The sequence below is a fragment of the Rhipicephalus microplus genome, chromosome 6 (assembly GCF_043290135.1).
Source record: "Rhipicephalus microplus isolate Deutch F79 chromosome 6, USDA_Rmic, whole genome shotgun sequence".
Taxonomy (NCBI): domain Eukaryota; kingdom Metazoa; phylum Arthropoda; class Arachnida; order Ixodida; family Ixodidae; genus Rhipicephalus; species Rhipicephalus microplus.
In genome coordinates, this window is record NC_134705.1 from 29,002,973 (window position 1) to 29,023,465 (window position 20,493).

Here is a 20,493-nt window from a genome sequence, read left to right on the forward strand (position 1 = left end):
GTCGTTTCCCGTGGGCCCCTCATGGCGAGTCAGCGACGCCTTTGCGTTACCTTGTACAGTGTAGACCACTTATAACGTAACTACTTATAATACAGAACCGGTTATAATGCGGTCTTTGTTGACTCCCGTTCACCCACCTAGAGAACCTCATGCATAAGCATACCGATCATCATTCAGCCTCCATTATGAAGGAACAGTTATAATGAAGTTGCCGGAAAATACTTGTGACAAACACGGTAGCAAGCGCGCATCTGAAAAAAGGCGTGCTGGGCGCTGGGAAGCGAGTGACGAGGTCGGAGCAGGAGGAGATGTAGAGTGCACAAACGAAGAGCAGAAAAAAAAAGCATAAGAAGAAAATATCCCTGCCCAAGCACTCCGTGCAAATGGTTCACCAGCGAAAGCTTGAACATGCGGCCCCGGTGCTCAGCAGTGTGTTCAACTTGATGTGGCACTGAAGCCTTTCACAAATGTTGGTTACATGTTCCTGCTTTTTAATTAGGTTAGACACACGTTTTGCTTGGATTTACCACATTCTTTATTTCACATGCCGCCCATTGTGCCTCGCATGATCATGGTCATGGAGGAGTGTAATGAACAGTTAAGTATGTTTTGCAATGGGTTAATCACAGTGCATTTTGTCGAACCACATGTGGTCCTATACTGTAATTACTCGAATCTAACGCGCACATTTTTTCCGGTTAAGCGAGTTCATAAATCGCATGCGTGTTAAAATCGAGTACGAAAAAAAAATGAATACCGTCATTCTATTGCCATCGGCATTCCAAAATGGCCGCCCCCTACGTGCGTCAGCATGGCGCGTCGGCCATTTCTGCCTATGTGTTTCCCATGTGCGGCACTTCGTACGTGCGCTGAGGAGTTCGTCATCTTGGTGTGCATTAGCTTCGACGGCATGAACTCGAAAAGTGCACCACGATGCGGCTTTTAAAAGAAAAGTCATCGCGTGTGCCGGAACGAACGTAAATCGGGCTGCATCGCGGTCGTTCGGAGTTCCCGAAACGTGCGTGCAGGACTGGCGGAAACAAAAGCAGAATATTGTCGACAGCAAAGATTCATGCAAAGGCTTCAGCAAACCACAGCAGGGTTGGTTTCTGCAAATTGAAGAGCTGCTCGCCGAGTATGTGCTTGAGCAGTGAGCGGCACAGCGGCCGGTGACAACAGAGCTGCTTCAAATGCAGGCTATGCAGTTAACCTTAGAAAAAGGGCTAATGCGGAGCCAGTTTAAAGCGAGCAGGTGCTGGCTAACTAGCTTTATGAAGAGGAAAGGCTTTTCCCTCTGAAGGCGAACGGGCATATGCCAAAAGTTGCCGGAGGAGTACGAAGAAAAGCTTCAGTTTTCAGAGGTTCGTCCTAAACTTGCGGCATAACGGCTCCCTGCTTGGGCAAATCGGGAATGCCGATCAGACGCCTCTTTACTTTGACATGCCTGGCACCACAATCGTCGAGAAGAAGGGGGCGAACCAAGTTCGCGTGTTGACATCGGGCCACGGTAAAACTAGAGTGACGGCAATGCTCCGTTGCACGTCAGATAGGCACAAGCTTCCCCCGTACCACATATTTAAACGGAAGACGCTCCCAAAAGGAGTCTTTTTCCCGAGTGGTGTGATCGTGTGGGCCAACGAGAAAAATAGGTGCGCGTTGCAATCGATGTCTTACTTTTTTTTTCGTCGTGGAAACCGGGTGCGCGTTACAATCGAGGGCGCGGTAGAATCTAGTAAATACGGTACGTCACTGTCGAAGCCAATGTGCTGCTAGAGACACTACCGCCGAAAGCGGGCATTTGCCCAGGCGAACGTGCTCTGGCAATCATCACATTAACCCTGCAACGTCACGTTGTTGCAAGCGCTTGACATAGCGAGCAAACTTGGCGACGTGGTTTGCAGAATCCGCCGGCCCCTACCGCTTGCATTCCCGTTCGCGATTCAGCGTGGCTTGGAAGGCTGCCGGATCATTGGTACACAGCAGCTGCCGCCACTCGGCCTCCCGAACCTGGATTTTGTGCCAGAACTGTGCCATTGGCCCGGTGAATGCGAGCTCTTTCACATTTCCACTGTCGGCGCTCTTCTAGAGTTGTCCGTGGCATACCCATATGAAAGGTTTCAGGAGAAACTTATGGGCACGTGCTAAAGCCCACGGCTGCAATGGGATGAATGACATCACTCAACGCAGCCAGTGGCGTGCGTGCTTGTGCACGACGCTGCGAACGACGTAGGTGATAACACAACAAATGCAGACTGCTCGTGACACCGCTGTTGGAGGGGTTTTCCTTTTTCCTATATATAAACAGCTTTCACTGTAAAAGACCGGGGCACTCATAGTGGCTCCCTGCGCGGGCTCGCGAGTAAGGGAGAGGGGTGGTTGCCTCGATGACGGACATAGGTAGGCAAAACTTGTGGAGCTCACTCTGACTAACTCATGAAATATATTTTGAGCTTTCGATAACTCAAACTCCGACTCACGAAAGTTTTCCTGAGCCGGACTCCTACGGACTCACACTTACGAAAATTTTCTTCAGCTGGACTCACTCGGACTCAAACTCATCAAAACATTACACAGACTCACGTCTTGATCTGAGTTCGATCAGGTCCGAACAAGTTGACTCATGAGGCCGTCAGCCTAGAACTAGCTCCTCCGACCGTGGTGTCAATACTCTTTAACACCAATATCTCACGTAATCAGTGATCTTCTAGGCGCATTCGACAGTATCTCTAAAAACAAGTTCTGAGGCCTTCAAAACCAGAAAGGTACCTTTTCTTAGAAGAGGTGAAAACATGAAATATATCATGAAATTCCCTGAAAGAGTTTATGGGGGATATCAAGGCACCCCCTACTTAATAAATGCTTCTAATTAATAAATATTGAAACTGTGTCAGAACGACACTGCTTTGGAATACCTGTGAATTGACGCGAGTATAAACAAGAATCCAGGTAAAGCTGATAGTAATGCTGAAGATGACTAGATGGGACTTTATGTCGGCAAAAGTAAGTGAAATTCACTCAGACTCACTGAAAAAATATATTTTGTGCTTTGGACTCAATCAAACTCAGACTCGCCAAAATTTTCCTGAGCCATACTCACTCGGACTCGCACTCACGAAACTGTTCTTCAGCCGGACTCAGACTCGGGGCTCGATCTGAGTCTGACCGAGTTCGGGTGAGCCTACTCATTAATCAGTTAGCCGACCTATGGAAAAGAATAAGCCTTTTCACCAGCGTCAACGCGGCTAGAGTGTACTAGTGCCACTAGCATGACTCTGGCGGCGCGCAGCTCAACATAGCACGTGCAATCCTACCCTGTCGGCAAAGGCGTCATCGTTATCTTGCTTGCAATAGATATCAGGTTTGCTACCTTGTCTGTGAATTTAAAATTTTTTACGGCTTTATGACGCAAGCTTTCACCTTTGCTGTTAGTGCCCTTTCTTAAAGTGCCACTCATCAGGTTTGACAATTTTGAGCGGACAAGCGCAACGCAGACATGGGGCGTTCCTGATCACGTCTGCTAAAATTTGCAACGCTACACGCTGCGGAAAATGGTCCGATTTCAATATGAACGCTGCTTTCCCTTCTTTTCACGGGCGCGTGCCCAGAGATTGAGGGCATAACGCAGACATAAAGCACAAGAAACACACTTTATAAATGAAAACATGAAAGGCAGAGAAATCGAAAGCGAGAACGAAACCAACACACGCGGACACAAAATTACCCCAATAACAGCACAAGCAAAACAGTCTGCAAAGCAGTCTAATATCTGTTCTCGGCTCTAGCTGCTACTCATAATCCAATACTGGGTCTCAACAATCGTAACAATCTTACAGTTCACGCCGGCTTCTTTCCGTGGCCGTGTTGATGTATGTCAAGTACGTCGTTGACTTTCTCCTCTCCTACTGTCACCGTCGGTCAGTCCCGCCGAAGGAGTCAATCGTCGTCGTTGCCGGTGTCCAGGACTTCGTCATCTTCTTCGGCCTCCCTAGGCTAGGCTTAGCCTCGTCATGGACTGCCTTGATGGCAAGTCCGCTCTGCTGACTGATGTGGGCTGTTGGTATCCTGCCATGAAGTGGGAGAACTACAAGTCGACCAAGAACTTCTGTGCAAGGGTGCGGCAAGTCTGGGTAGCCTCACTTCGAGGTCGACGGCCACTCCCCGGGCCTCTCACGTCGACATCCTCCGAAATGGGCGGTCATGCTGCTCCTGTCGCGGTAGTGATGCTCGTTTCCCACTACTTTGCAGCTCGATGTCCCATCGCACAGTGCCAGCTCATCCTCTGGAATTTTTCTTCTCTGCTCAGGTCGCATGCCACCAGCCTTTCCCCGCCCAATCTTTTGTGTCTACGTGGCTGGTGCATGTACACTCAAGTGACTCTCCTCTCCTCGTGCACTGTCGCCATGTTTCCGCGTTCGGCATGCGCCTCCTGCTTCTTTACTTATCACAGGCAGAGAGGATGGTACAGACAGTCAAGGACCTGTTCCACAATTTTAAAGACACTCATCTAGCTCTGCTCAGTTATCGGGACACTTCGCGAGCCGATGGCTTCAGTCCAGGCCAGCTGTTGATGGCACATCCGCAGAGAACCTGAGTCCCGAAGCAAAATATCAGCAGATGTTTTTGCTGCACGTCCAGGGGTCACCAGGCATGAGCCTGCAAAGTTAAGCTAATGTGCTCATCTTGCCATAGATGGCGTACAACAAGCATGTGCGATCCATTGTACTGTAAATCACGTGTCGGTGCAATGGCATCAGGAAGTTTCACAGCAGTATCCGTTTCCCCAGAGACATCAGTGCCCAATTCGACCTATTATCATGCAGTTTGCAGAGTGTACAAAACAAGAATAACGAAGTATATCGGCACACCTTTTGTGCTTTGATCAACTGCAATAACAAGCATCACTGTGTCAGAGGCATGCTAGATGGTAGAAGCCAGAAGCACTTCATAAAAGAAGTAGTCATAAATATGAACCCCAAGGTCGTAGGAGAGACAAGCATATCGTTAAACTCGTTCGGTAGCGCATCGCCTTCTCCGAACTGAAGGTCGGAATACAGTTGAAGTACCTTTATGCAGTCAACAAGGCATCCAACCCTACCTTATACAAAGTATTGTAGTTCTGGTGATATGCCACAATATTGCTGCGCCATTGGCTGACAGCCATTTTGTGCAACAGTTGCATTTGAAAAACAAGTTCCTGGTTGACAATCGTGTGCTCGTGCAAGTTAATGAGCAGCCGAGTTCTTCAACCACTACACCACCATGGCGGGGCAAAGAGGCTGTCTTGACCGCAGCACTATGGCTTATGTTATGCAAGTGGACATCAGCGAAGATGAAAATCAAAGGACTTCTCAAATTTTGCAATCTTTCTGCGAACTGGAAACAATTGGCATTGACGACATTTATGAATTGTCTGCAAGGAAGTACCCGAATCACTTAAGAAAGACTAGCCGAAAGTCCAATGGCAGATATTCTGTCGCTTTTCCGTGGAGAGAGGAATGCAAGCAACTCATCCATGACAACCATGACATTGATATCAACCGTCTGCAGAACCTGGTGAACAGACTATCCCAATGAGAAGGCTTGCTTGCTTGACCGCTACGATACAGTCATACGACAGTACATGTTGCATGGCCACGCAGAAATTGTACCCACGGATGTTATTAGTGACCATCTGGTTCATTACATGCCACACTGGGAAGTCATGACAGAAGAGGCACTGATCACCAAACTCAGGTCCCATCAGGATGAGCGCACAAAAAGGACAAAAAACACAAGAAAGTGCACGACACAAGGGCTTAGGAAGCATGGCACGCATGATTGTGTCGAGCACTTTCTTGCAGTTTTTTTTTTTGGTCGTTTTTTTGCACTAATCGTGGTGAGTATGTTCTAACTAGCCTAATTTCCTACTCAGTGTTTTGTTTGATGCATCATTCCATGCACCAGGCCTACTCTCACTCAATGAGTGCCTGGAAAAGGGAGCTAACCTAAATCCAGAAAATCTGCGTGTGCTACTTTATTTTTAATGGTTTTTAATCATCCTAAACTTGCACATCAAAAAAGCATTCCTGCTGAGAAAAAAAACAAAAGCCAGACAGAGATGCCTTTTGATACCTTTGGTTTAACAAGATGCCCAAAGAAAAAAATGCTAATGTTCAGTGGCGCATGACACGCGTGCCTCTTGGGTCCACATTAGGTCTGTTTTTATGATGGCTGCAATTCATAACGACCAAGACAACGCTGGTCTTGAAGACGAGGAGCTGAAGGCGAGTCTAAAGTCGTTTCATGCTGATGACTTACTCATTGGATCTGATACGTCCAAAGAAGTCTTGGAAGTGTACGAAAGAATGAAGGCAATAATGAATGATGCAGGCATAAATCTTTGGAGGATGAATGACAACACATTGCAAGACGTTTTAATGACAAAAAAAGGCAATTGGAGGAATTAACAACACTATGGCTGTATTAGGCATACTGTGTAATGCTAATTGTGACAGTTTTAGGTTTACTTCTAAGTCAGTAATAGAATACCTCATGTCCACAAAGGCAATTACAAAAAAGCATCTACTGAAAACAGCAAACAGGATCTATGACCTTCTTGCAGGGGTGCAACAGCCGAAATACAATTTGGAGCAATTTTCGGAGCAGCAAAATGTTACTTTTAGAGCACTAAATTCCAAATCTGGAGCAGGTTACAGGGAAAAAGCACACATTTTTTTATGATCAAATATCGAATTTGGAGCAGTATGAAAAAAAGGCTTACATTCAGAAATAAAAATATGTATAAACCATTTAACACCACCTAAATCATGCAGCATGGACATCAGCACTGCTATTACTATGAAAGTACTATTTTGAACCACCCCGCTGAGCAAACAATGATGAACTCCATATTAGCATTTGCTGCGCCTGTCAAAACATTTGACAGATGCTACAAATTGAAATATAAATGTGCTGAGCTCACGACCTTGAAATTTGGGAGATTAGTAAATCAGAGGTTTAGAGGTGGCGAAAAAAATACTGGCAGACTATATAGTTTTTTTTTTTTGGAAGCAGAAATGCTGTACACTGCTTCAAATGATTGTCAGCGGCTTATTAAGAAATCAGTACTTATACTAGTACTCAGAATTGTGCGGCGTACAAACGCATTAGTAACTGAGCAAAATGTGCAGTGTACCACTTGCGCTTAACAGCCCCTTCTAAATCTCAATACGCTTTCCCACAGGTCATTGGTGTGCTGCGGCAAAGGTGGCTGAAGCAGAACTAGAACTAAAGCCAAGAAATATTTAAGTTACACCACCAGACCACTCGCTCCCCCCCCCCCATCCCTTCTTTTTTTTTTTTTTTTTTTTCAGCGTGGGGTTAGGTGTTGCTTCGGCTCCCTTGCAAGGCGCCTTCGATCAGGTAAAGTAACAACTGCACGCGCTTGTTGGGCCGGGGACAGTACCAAATATCTATCGCCACGACCGTGGCAGGGACGACGCAACTTCAAGAGAAAAATTTTTAAAATAAATGTTTTATGTGCCGCTACTAGGGCAATCAACGTAGTAGCTGGCAACATTGGCATTCGCAGCACGCTGAGCTTGCTTGCGTGAAAAAATGCAGCATACCCTTCCAGCTTCACTTCTTAACAAGCCACAGCCGCATTTTCAGGCCATGAAATTTACATTTCCCGCGAAATGTTGGTGGCCACAACAACGCACTTTCGTCTTGGAAGTTCCGTCGTCCCGCCAATAGGTATTTGCTGCGGTTAGCGGACCGATGCGTGCGCAGTGTTGTTACTTTATCTGGTCGATCGCGTCTCGCGAGCGTAGGACGGATGCCTAGAATATTTTAAGTATATTCTAAGCGCTATAGTTCAGGATTTGTGCGCTTTTACTGATGGCGCAAGCTGCAGGTGGCCGATGTGGCCTGCATTTTTGTTATTTATTCGTTCATTTATAAATACTGTCGACCCTCTATCGAGGGTCATTACAGGAAAGGTACGACACACTGTACAAACAAATTGGGGATATACCTATACATCTCACAAAGATAAATATATAGGTGTACATATACACAAATCTGTGAAAGCTTTGCATTCCAAATGAAAAACACACACCCTGATTCGCAACGCAATAGATAACAATCGCAATGATCTTTACAATGAATCACATAAATGTAAATCAAGTAAATGCACAAATTCATTAACATCACCTGCATTGACTATGTTACTCGGTAACCCATTCCAATATTCGATGACATCAGGGAAGAAAGTATGACGGTACGCCTTCGTTCGCGCAAAATAAGGTTGTAGTAGTCATGTACGGTTTGCCCTCTCACTTCATTTCCCTGTTTGTTCTATGTAGTCATTTCTGTTAATTTTAAACTTGCCTTATAATAATTGAAAAAGAAACTTCAATTTATTTTTACGTCTGCGCTTGTAGAGCGTCTCCAGATCACAGAGTTGTAGCATTTCTGTCACTGAGTCGTTCTGCTTATATCTCGAGCATATAAAGCGAGCTGCAAGTCGTATGCGTTCAAGTTAATTTACCAGCACTTTTTGATGGGGACTCCAGACGATACTGGCATATGCAAGCTCTTTTGGACTCTGCGCTATATTGCTGCGAACTCAACCCTTGGGAGAGTGTCGTCCAGTGGCATTTGCTTCGAGGTCAATTATGGATACTGAACAGCGTTACAGCCAGACCGAAGAAGAAGCTTTGGCAAAGACGTGGCTTATTCAAAGGTTCGACGAACTTGTCTGGAGCATCACCTCTGACGTTGAGACTGACCAACCGACACTCATTTTAGTTTGGGCAAGAGAGAGCTGGATGGGTTCCTGCCTCATATTGAGAGACTACGGCTCAGGACAATGCAGTGCCAATTTCACATGCTGCAAGTGCCAAGAAAGCTGCTACCAACAATATCGCGTATACCTTATCATATACCACCCACAAGGTATCCACTCCTGTAGACAAGCTGAAACTCTCTGCAGCACAAGTAATCAGCTGCATGTCTGAAGTCTTGCTACTCAGCTCTGAAGATGTACAACAGGCACAAGAATCTAATGGACAGTGCAAGGGCCTTATCTCCTTCCACAGCAACGTTGGCACCAAAAGACCAGGATACTTTTGCATGTGTCGAAATATGCCTCCATGATGGATGAGCTCTCTGTCTGCGACAGTATACTGCTGAAAGGCCCTCGAACGGTCACTCCATCGTCTTTTCGGCCAGTGGTCTTGACGCTGTTGCGCGAAGGCCATCAGGGATCAACAGGACCAAAGCCCTAGCTCAGGAGTCCGTTTGGCGGCTGGGTATTTCAGCAGACATCACGTCTCTTATCAATAACCCTTAACAGTGTGCTTCTACCAGACCGTTTCTGAGAATTTTTCAGAATAGACTAAGAATTAGTGTACACTCATACCTCATTATAACAAAATTGCATATTACACAAAACATGTTTGTTATACCTGAAAATTCGTTATGAACATATATTTATAACATTGTATCTATTGCAAGACCATTTTTTATTTACTTCGTTAGAGCCGATGTTTTGTTATATCCAGGTTCATTATACTGAGATTTGAGTGTATTTTACCCATAAAACAGATCTGCACATATGTGTGGGCTGGGCTTCTATTCATGTGACAAACTTCATTAAGGACTATGCTCATAATGCTCAACAGCCCAAGACAAAGCAAGACATACATGTTCAGCTATGTGAATGCAACATTTTAATGGGGCATACTGGTCTTTGGGACCGAAACGTGACAAAAATAGGCATTTTTTAAAATTGACATATTCAGTTTATGCAAGTATTTTTCTATTTTTAGGCAAAATCCAGTAAACCAGGAAGTCGTAATTTTTTCTAATGTCATTCTGACTGTCCCGATTCTTAGTGCTAGCACAATGCAGAACCTCCACAAAACTGAGGAACCTACTTCGGGGCTTCTCTATAATTTGCCACCACCTATGTCTGAAGCTCTACTACCAATTTAGGAACGCTTTTATGAGCATTGCAAAACCTGCAAACCATGCTTAGTGTTCTTCGAAGAAACCGGGTATGAGCAGTTTTTTCAATTTTTCTCAAAAAAGTAAATTTAGAACTGTTCAATTTTGAGGCCTCATCTCTCTGCAGCTGGGGCAGGCAAAACAAGAACTCTTTTTGCAATAAGAATCTATACGTCTACAGAATGCAAGTATGCCAGCAGAATTTAGAGCACAAGCCTTTTTAATTAAATATTTATTAATGTTATGACACAATGAAAACTGCTTTTGAAAATGGAAAGATCATTTTACTGTAAAATAATCAAGAAAGGATGGAAAAACAAAAAACTCTTGAACACTTTCAACCACTAGTCATTAGTATATGATGCCATATATTAAATATCACTTTTAATTAGGCACTTTTTTTTTCTCTGTTGGCCTTATACAATAGGGGTGAACTTAGGTTTTCTCAGGAACAAAATGAGTTATAGGAAAAGTAATTACATACAGTAGACTCTCAGTAAACGGGAATCTGTTAAACGGAACTACTGCTTAAATGGAACTATTGCCTCTCAAGTACTTAGTTTCGGGCTTGTATTCTGCACCAATGTTCACCTCTCAGTAAAACGGAACTCCTGCTAAATGGAACATATTTTCCCGGTTCCTACAGGTTCCATTTACTGAGAGTCTACTTTATTTAAAATCAGCAGAAAAAACTGCACAAGCCTGTGCTTTTTGATCAAGATCAGTGAAGAAATAAACAAAAAATGTCCAAGATGAGTCTGCCCCCTTAAACAGGAACGCGGGTTTTAGAACGATCAAAAATGGCCAAAAAAATATTTCTTTGCAAAACAAATTTTTGGGGCGTTTGTACCTCTGAGCACCTACTCTCAAATTACTAACGCCGAATTCGGACAGGAAATGCGATATAATGGTCCTAGAAAGCACCTCAGCAGCAGTGAAATGCCTTGAAGAGAAAAAATTTTGTTCAAACTTAGCGCACCCACCATGAGCGCAACCATCTTGAGCTAGATTTGAAGCTATTTCCTTTGCGCGTAATTTGCGCCATCTCAAAATGGCGTCGTCCAAGCAGAATGGCCGCTGTCGCAGGTTTTCTGAAGGTCGTTTCCGGATTGCTGATTGGCTCTCACTCTGCGCACATTTTGAGTGTGCCTTACCGAGGCTCCTATTGGCTTGCGTGGCCGGCACGCTTTTCAAGAGCGCCGTTCCAAGTTTCCCATTGGGTGGCGTGACCAACGCGTTTGTTTTTTCTCTCTAGCATGCTCTCCGTTGTGGCTGTCCGATGGTGTACGTCTGCCCTCAATGCGCACCGTGTTTGTGCTTGGCACTGGTAGTTTATCAACGAGATCAGGATGTCCGTAGACTCTCATCTGAAACCGCCCTTGTAGCGAGCTTTTGGAAGCAGTAAAAAGTAGCCTTAGAACAAGAAGGCGCTGGCTAGAAGTGCACCGTCGGGACGAACATTTGGTGCAGTCGGTGCCCATTAGCCACGTTTCACGTTTACCATCCGCTCCGTGTGCAGAGTGACTGCGCGAGCAGCGGAACAAAAAGCGCATGCCACGCTCCACTTACAAAGGCGATTGAGTGAAGGGTGAAGGTGCGTCTGCTTGGTTTAGCCGAGATTTTGCAAATGCGCTTGCAGAAACACGAAATCTATGCAGTTCCCTGCACACCCTGCACTGTCCTGGGACGCTACATCTGCGCGTGGCTGTGCGAAAGCGACGCTCAGCTCATAGCGACGTATTACACAGGGCAGCATGGTGCCCAACATTCAGGCGGTTGATTAATGATTAACATGCCATCAGTTAATTATAGAAAATCTAGTTCTCATTCATTTACGAGGAAGCTGTGGCTTTAGTCTCATACCCCATGGTCTTTTCAGGACCCTCCCTCACGTTTAACCACTTGCCATTGAGGGGCTCAGATCTAGCTTTCCACGTAATTTTTTTTAATGATTCCTTGGATGACATAAGACACTTTCTCTTTTGTTTAGCAGGGAAAAGATAGAAAACATTTAATTAAAATTTATTGTTGAGGATTTCTTTCAGAAATTTTCGCAGCGAGTGTCAAACTTCAAATGCGATTTTCTCAGCCTCACATTTTCTGACAGCCTGACTGGCCTTACGAAACTTTTCATTGTGTTTTTGTAAGCCAATTTTAACAAATGTTATACCGTTGCACTCATAAGGACTCAAACTGTGCAGCTATTCTATTTTTTATGGCTATCGAACACATAAAATTTTATGAACAGTAATGTGAGCAAAATACACTTCAGAATTATGGAACATCAATAAAATTGAACATTTTTATATGATGATGGATATCAGCATCAATATAAGTAGCATAGCTCCACATGGCAGATCTTTGGCTACACCTGCATTTTAAACTGAACCGAAAAATATCGACGGAAAGTGCCTTAATCACCTGTAAGAAATGACCCAATTAGACTTCACTTATTTTCTGATAATCAGAGAGCTACTTGAGGTACAATACGCTAATTACATTTTTTTTAAACATGAGAAAGAAATGCATATACAATCTAATTTCATTAAAATATCTCCAATATTAAAAAATTAATTTTTAATATTAGTGTCTCCCCTTAAAGTGTTTGTCACTTGTGAGCTAGAGCTATAGGTTACACTCCATACAACAAGAAGTTACACCTGACAGCCTACAGCAATGTGCTGATGTGAAGCTGTACACTGATTGCCAGTTGTAGAGCCCAGTCTAAACGATTGTCTATGCCAAGTGTCTTCAACACTACAGAAAATTTCTCTACAGAATGATCTCGGGGCACATTTTTCTTGCTGCACTAAATTCTTGGGATTGGATGGAGCCCATGATCAAAGCTATACCAAAAGCTGCTTGATCTCTACCGAAGTTCCCAGCAAAGTTATTCAACATCTACAACCAAGCAGCACACTGTCATTTTGTGAGCAGTGACTAAAAATTATTGTACAGTCGAGCCCACATATAACGGCCCCACTCCAAACAAACTTTTGCTTAAAACGAACCATATACACGTGACTGTGAAAATATACATTGTTTGAATGATACAAAATCGCACTTACAACGAACGTCTCCGAGCGTCGCCGATCACTTATAGCGAACGAAGTCGCAATCTGCCGACTTCCCTGGAAAACACTTTCGACCACGAATGAGGCATCAGCGAGGTGCCCATAGAATCTTAAAACCCCGACCCTGCCCCCGCACCCCTTCAGTTGCCACCCTCCCTACCCGCTCTTTGTTACGCGCCCACCCATCCTTTGTGCACCCACTACTCTGAGCAGCCCGCATTCCCAGACGCGGCCCGTGTTTTCACACTGCCACCCATCTTTCGAAGAACAAAGTGCCATCTGCCCTGTTTTCGATCACTGGTACTCTCATTGATATGGCCGGGCTGGAGTGACCAGACCATTTGCCAACATCAACTGCATCCGATCGTCTGCATCTTGCCTTATCGTATCGTTCTAGTGCATGCGCATACGCTACCACACCCACTCTGATAATTAGCAATTCTTTTCGTGTTTAGGAACTGTTCTCGCTCACTTCGCACTCGGCTCAGCATGCCCTCGGCACGCGTGTGGAAGTGTAAAAACGGCTGTTAAGGGGGGACACGGGCTGTGGAGACCAAAAAATCGCGAAATAATTCGTTTTTTTATTGTATTTTTGAAATCTACAGCTACTATTGCACTTATATCGTGAATTTCATGCCTATAATATCATTATTTTAGCCGCTAAGACTTTTTATATGGCGTTTTCTAGCTATATCCAAGAAGAAATCGACGTCGAAATCGCACATATTTCATGATGCACCCCTGCCCTTTCATGTGTGCAGCGCGGCCCGCTTGGTCTCATTTGAGAGCGCCGTCTTTCGCCTTCAAATTCCCGCCAGAATGGGTCCAATTCAACCATTGGCAGCTTGTAAAATGAGCGGCAAAAAGAAGTATCGGAGCGCCTTTCTATTCACTACTTCGCGCACGTGACTCAAGCTTCAATTTTTTTTACGCGCGAGTTGTGCGTTTCGCAGACTTTTCAAGCAAGCTGCCTAACCTGCCTCCTTCCCATGTGTTTTGGTTTTCAAGGTCGCTTTCCCGCCATATCCTCCCCTCTCTACACTCTATCGCAACTCCTTGCCCTTCTCTCGCAAATCCGCTCTCCTCTGTTGACACAACTCTTTCACCCGTCTCCACCGCTCCACGACGGCAGCCACGCTGACTCGAATTCAGAAGTTTTAGTTTCTGACTAGAAACGGGCCCAAAGCTGTACCACGCGTTCTGGCATGTGTGGTGCGTGTGCGCGTCTTGCTCACTTTCGGTGTGCTTGTGTGGTCAGAATGGTGGATGGGAGGCCTTGCTTGCTTTTGCCTGCTGCTCAACAAAGCATCGAAACTGTGACCGCTTGGCATAGGCGTAATACGGGCGTTAAACGCCGCGTTGCGGAGCACTTGCTGTTGACCACCTGGCAGCCAACTTGCCGCTGCGGGCGTCCCGATATTCAGCTGTGGAGATTAATATTTCGTGGGCGGCGATGGCGAGTACATGCGCGCGAAACAGTTTTCGCGAGGTCGACATCGAGCCCGATGCCAAGCCTGAAGCTTCCGAACAGGACCACTGCAGCGACAATGTGTGGCAGCGCTTCGTAGACTCCGACCAGGCAGAGCAGGTGGGACATCTGTTGCAATGGTTTAATTACGGCTGATGATGATGCCGACACCGCGGAACCTTGCACGAATTAGGGCATTGTGAATTAAGTATGCAGCAAAAGCAAGCGATTTGGAGGAATTGCATTGCGAGAACGACAAAATTTTAGAGCCAGTGCCTTATGCAGCTTATGCCACGGCCCTCGGCGAAGAGCATGCTACTCTCTGAGAAAGTTGGTAAAGGAGCCTTGACATTCACAAAAACATGGGTACCGGCTGCATGCCTCACCAAGCAGGTGAACATAGTCATACATAAAACAAGCTGGAAGTGTGAAGTCCCTTCTTCTGAGGTATTCATCCAAGAAACTAGTGTTTTGCACAATTTTTTCTACGATTTTGGAGCACTGAAAAGGGAGAGCACAAATTATAAGAGTATTTCACTAACGTATCTGAAATAATGTGCAGTAGTTTATACTGTATTTAATCTCGTAATAAACCCATATTTTTTTCAGAAAGGTTGACGCCAATTTGGGAGGAGAATTCATTACGCGGGAGAAAAAACGTCACAAGAGGTCAGTAACGTAGCTTTCTGGGCGAGTTTTTGGGTGTGGCTGTTCTTTGCTGTCTTCGTGAGGTTTTTCACTGGTTTTGTCTTTCTATCACAGAAGTTATAACAGCGAAAATTTCGTATGGCTGTTTGGCTGGTTTTCACAGGCAAAATATGCGACAAATCTTTTTGGTAGCCCGAACCTCTTCCTGTTTTTTCCTGTAACGAACGCACACAGATCGACGCCAAAGTCTCGTCCAGCCACTCCGTTCCCATGTTCCAGTGCATGCTCAACCAGCTAAGTTTAAGGGGGGATGTGCCTTTGACAATGAACTTTCTTGTTTCTGGTCGGATGAGGATGAAAATTGGCACAGACACTAAGACTGGCCTCACCGTGCATCCATAAAAATTTTGAGGCGATAGCACAAATACTTAATGAGAAAAAAAATTATTTTTTAATTGAACTTTGTGGAGGGGCTGGAGAATTTATAAATTGACAAAAATAGTTGGTAATTACTGTATGCATAGCCAAATGTATGTTGAAGGGGGCTGCGTTCTCAAAATTATTTTTTTGCAACACTAAAGCTTGTAGTTAACATTCTCTCCAGCGACACTGCAATGAGCACACTTAGACTACAAACAAGAAACCCTATAAAACATTCTTTATGGAGTAAAATGATAAACTAAGATCGCAGCCCCCTGAAGCACAGTTCAAGAAGCATTACAAAATAAACGGAATCAGAATCTGTGCAGTTGTTGCCCAGAGGTCATGCTCCATGAGCTGAGCATAATGCCAAAAAAAAAAAAAACAGTATTGAGAAAACTGCGTTTAAAGTTTCAACTTCTCTTTACGTCTCTAAAACACCTAAAAATTGTGATCTCAGGCTTGCCTTGTGATATTTGACTTCTCAGGCATCTGGTCTCTGACCAGTGTGCCTTGGTTGCCCTTTTTTTTTTTTTCCCATAACCTCCTTCTCATGATTTACAAAGAACAAGTTGAGATTTCAAACCAATTTCTTTGTATGGAGGAGTGGTGTTATAGACATGACAGGAAAGATTGTAATTGAATAAGACCATATATTGAAATGATTACACATTTTTCTTGTGCTGAAGTTGTAATTAGCATAATTAAGTAATTGATTACAAATAATCACAGAATTTTTCTTTATTGGGAGAGAGGTTTATTGCATCAGAAAAAGGGATCACACCATGACGGCTTATGCCTTCTTTCCAAATAACAAAGTTATGGGCAAAAGACTGGTGGCACAGGAATTTTTAACAGTATATTTAATGACACGAAACGGGCATATAAAAATTTCTGCCCCTGATTCATACATGTTCTTTTGCTACTCTAGACATGAAACGCATCATCATACGGCCAGTCCAGAAACGTTAATCTACGAGGCTTTCATTGCCTCGGAACATTCATAGACGTTCGTAGCCATGCCAAGCACGGCTCCAAGCATGTTTAATCGCATCACAAAAGCTTATTGACAGCACTCCATATGACTGTGGAGTGCGCGGCCACGTGGACAGTGCAGCAGGACAGTGCAAAAAAACTTGATTTTCAAAAAATCAATTTTTTTGCCATATTTTGCTATCTCAAAGCCGCGTACGTCCCCCCTGAAAACCAGTTGCGTAGTTAGCATACCGGCCAAACGCCCTGCGCAGAAAGTATCCAACTAAGTTCTCTACGACAAACCTGAAAAACGAAAACACAGCATCGGATGGCGGAGCACAAATGTTCGAGATGGCGGCGCTGTGGGTGTTTGCATGGCCTTCGAGATGACGGGCGCGTGGCGTGTGTCTACGCTGCGTTTTTCGCTTTGTTTTCGTACCACTGTGCTTGCAAGGCGCTATAAGCAAAAATGCTTCTCCTGCATTCGAAAGATGGCACTCTCAGGGGTGGAAGTGGAGTTCAGTGTTTCGGAGCAGCTCAGGGAGCAAGAATAATCTTGTTTTGAAGCAGCTTTGACGCAGTAAAAGGGGAGTTTTGAAGCAGGTTCGAAGCACTAAAAGGTGCGCTTTGAAGAAACGCGAGTTAGTTTTGGAGCAGCTGTCTAGGCTGAAACATCAGTGGCAATCGACAAAATTATTCTTGGTAATGGAAACTGTAATGGTTTTCGCTAAGACACCGAGTACTAATCCACAAAAGTGTTTGTGAGTTCCCACCATTAAACACCCCAGTTGACAGTGAGATAACTTAGAAAACAAATGATAAGCGATGCTTATATGTTTATCTTTTGTTTTCATGACTGCTATACTCTGCCTCACACATCAGGTACAATGCTGTAAATGTACCCCTCCGCGTGTATCGTAGCCGGTTTTCGCTCTTGTAAACGCTCGTGTGAGTCCCACGGTTGTCTTTGCGTGACGCTCCTTATAACTTATTTACAAAGGAAGAAAAGACTTTCTGGTGGGTACTTCGGGTAGCATTTGCTGTGGTAGTGTTTATTGGCGGCGATACTGCACATCGAGAAATGAACATTTGTACTTGCACACACACTGCCTTTTAGTGCATGATCATGGCGCATTCCCAACACAAATATTATCGAGGTTTCACTGTATTACTAGATAACTCACAATTACTTATGTTGGTGCCACCACTTTTGCGGGTAAGCCACGGTGATAACATTGATGAGACGAGCACTAGCAAGCCCAATGAATAAACCAAATTACGTGGTAGGTGCCGTCGCACCCTTCGTGTTTTTGTGTCCTGTATTCAATGCTCAGTGTTGCTCGGTCAACGACAATATTTGACTAGATCTGGCAATTTACACTTCTAATCGACAATTATCGCAAAAATAGACCCTTTTCAAAATTCAGCGCTGCCTATCGAACGAAACTGAAAATACATTTTTTTCGCCATGTCTTGTTCACCCGATGAATGCTCAATGGCGTACCGTCCAAACGCGGTACACATCCTGCAGGAACGCAAGCGGTGTCCGTGTGAGCTGCAGAGAATGCTCATCAGCGTCGCTGGAACACACATCCCATCAGCTCGCATGAGTGAACAAGATATGGCGGAAGAGCCTTGTTGCCAGAATGAATTTTCTAAAGGGTCTATTGCAGTTTATGCACAGCCCTGGCACAGCAAGTCAGATTGGCCCAGAACAGAGCAATTGGCGCAGCACCTCCACCTCTGCGCTCTGCTTGAAAAGGTGTGACTTTTAAATTTTCATTGATGCCATCTGGGTTCGCACTGCTCGCAACTGTTTAGCATGGTTGCGAAAATATGTTTTGACATTTATTGTGTTGTTATTTGTTATTGTTATTATTGTGTTGTTCTTGCGTTGTCGTCAACGGCACTGCCTTTCACCCCAAAATAAAATGAACAGATACATAACATTTTTTTTTCTTTTTTTCGAGGATAAAGATGGGGGGTGGGTTCATTATGCGAGTAAATATGGTGCATTGCAAAAAGAAAACAAGAAGGTGCACAAGCAATGTGTGCTTGTTTATATAACATTATTAGTACAATCGAACACGGTTATATCGAACCCACATATATTGAATTTTTGGGTATATCGAACTCGCAAGTTATCCCCTTGAAATTCTTTTGTAAAAGTATAGAAATTTGCATGTTTATATCGAACGATATTTTTACTCGCCTTCGCATAAATCAAATGCTGTGCGAACTAGAAGGTGCGCTTTGGAACTTGTTGTCCCTTCCCCCTCACGACTTCCACGGTAGCGCGGCTCCGCGTGCGAGTCCGAAGGCACGTTTTTGGCTCTCGCAGCAGCACCCAGCGACCTGCGCGCAGCACATGTTTCTGCCAAAGCATGAAACGCTCGAAAAAAGGTAACGGCGAAAGGGCTCGGAGTGTGCGATCTCCAACTGGCGAAACGGCTTTTTTTTTTTTCTCTTTCTCTCTCTCATGCTTTTTCCGCGTACGCGTCGGCTTGGAGAGCAGGAAAGAAGGAGTCGAGGTCCTCTGCCTTTCGCCATTTATTTTTTGTCGCTGTTTTGCGAGGTTTGATCAGCCAACCACAGCTCGCGTCTTTTGCTGTTGCCCTCGCAGGTAGCCATCGCCTCACGAGCGCTTAGTTGCTCTCACGCTTTGTTTCTCTTGGAGCTATCGCATCCCCTATGTGTTATGGCATGTGCAGCATTTCTCTTTTGCATGCGTGGTGTGCAAAGCTGCTGTGGACTCTTTGAATTGTTGACTACTCGTGTAGCTATGGCCAGCGTCAAAAGCGCAAGACACTAGACTATATCGACGAAGTTCAAGGCTATACAGAGTGTTGAGGCGGGCGAGAAATGTTCGACCGTCGCGGACGACTTCGGGATATCACGAAGCTCCGAGTACCTTGTTGAAAAACAAGGCAGATATCAAGGAAAAGGCGGTGGAGCAGCAAACGTCAGGAGCCTGTCATGTGCACGCTCTTGCCCACGGGAATGTAGAAAAGGCACTCTATGCCTGGTTTTTAGAAGTGCGCGCGAAGAACACTCTGGTGAATGGCACGATGCTGATCGCCAAGGCCAAACAGTTTGCCGCAGTTCTCGGTGAAACAACTTTGCTGACAACAGCGGGTGGCTTCGTCAATTTAAGCAGCGCTACAACATCGTTTGCAAAACCATTTCTGGCGAAAGCAAAGCTGTCAGCAGCCAGGAAGGACATCCAGCAGTGGATGACAAAGGAGTGGCAGGAAATCTTCGTGAAGTTTTCTCCCGCAGAGATTTTTAATGCCTGGCGAAACGAACATAGTGGTCAACTGCTTTCGCAAGGCATGCTTCTAGACGGCAGAACTTCAGGAAACCGGTGAAGCCGTCGACGACGAGCGCATAGACGACGCATTTCGCGAGTTGTGATAACATTGAGACTAGCGTCTTCAATATTTGTAAAACGAAGAAGCGGGCCAAGGTTAGCGATTTTCTTTCACGCAAATAAATCATTCTGTTGTGGCATGTGTGCAAAACTTGATGTCATTCTTGAATGCACCTATTATAGGTGATGACCCGCTACAGGTAAGGTCTCGGGGACTCTATTTTTTTATATTGAATTTTTCATATATCGAACTAATTTGCGATCCCCTTTGAGTTCGATATATTGGTGTTTGACTATACGTACTTTAACCTGTCAGATGTGGTCATGCACGGTCTAGTCAGAATCTCTAGCTGAGAGGTTCGAGTGGAAATCATCACCGCTGTTGCTACTTTGCAAAAGTGCGCTGTCCTCAGTTCCATCGATTACGTTTGAATGCCCCGTTTCCTTGAAGCTCTTCTCGACAACGGTAGGAGAAAGTACGGCCCACAACACGGCAATACCCGAGGGTGTAAGCTTTCACACAAAAATGAAAAAGTCTTCTTCAACGG

General features: G+C 44.8%; 1 protein-coding gene across 2 annotated transcripts in view; it reads right to left on the minus strand.

Moving 5' to 3' along the window:
• Positions 1 to 20,493, minus strand: part of d4 (double PHD fingers d4) — a 138,467-nt gene that overhangs the window by 72,066 nt on the left and 45,908 nt on the right. The window lies entirely within an intron of this gene.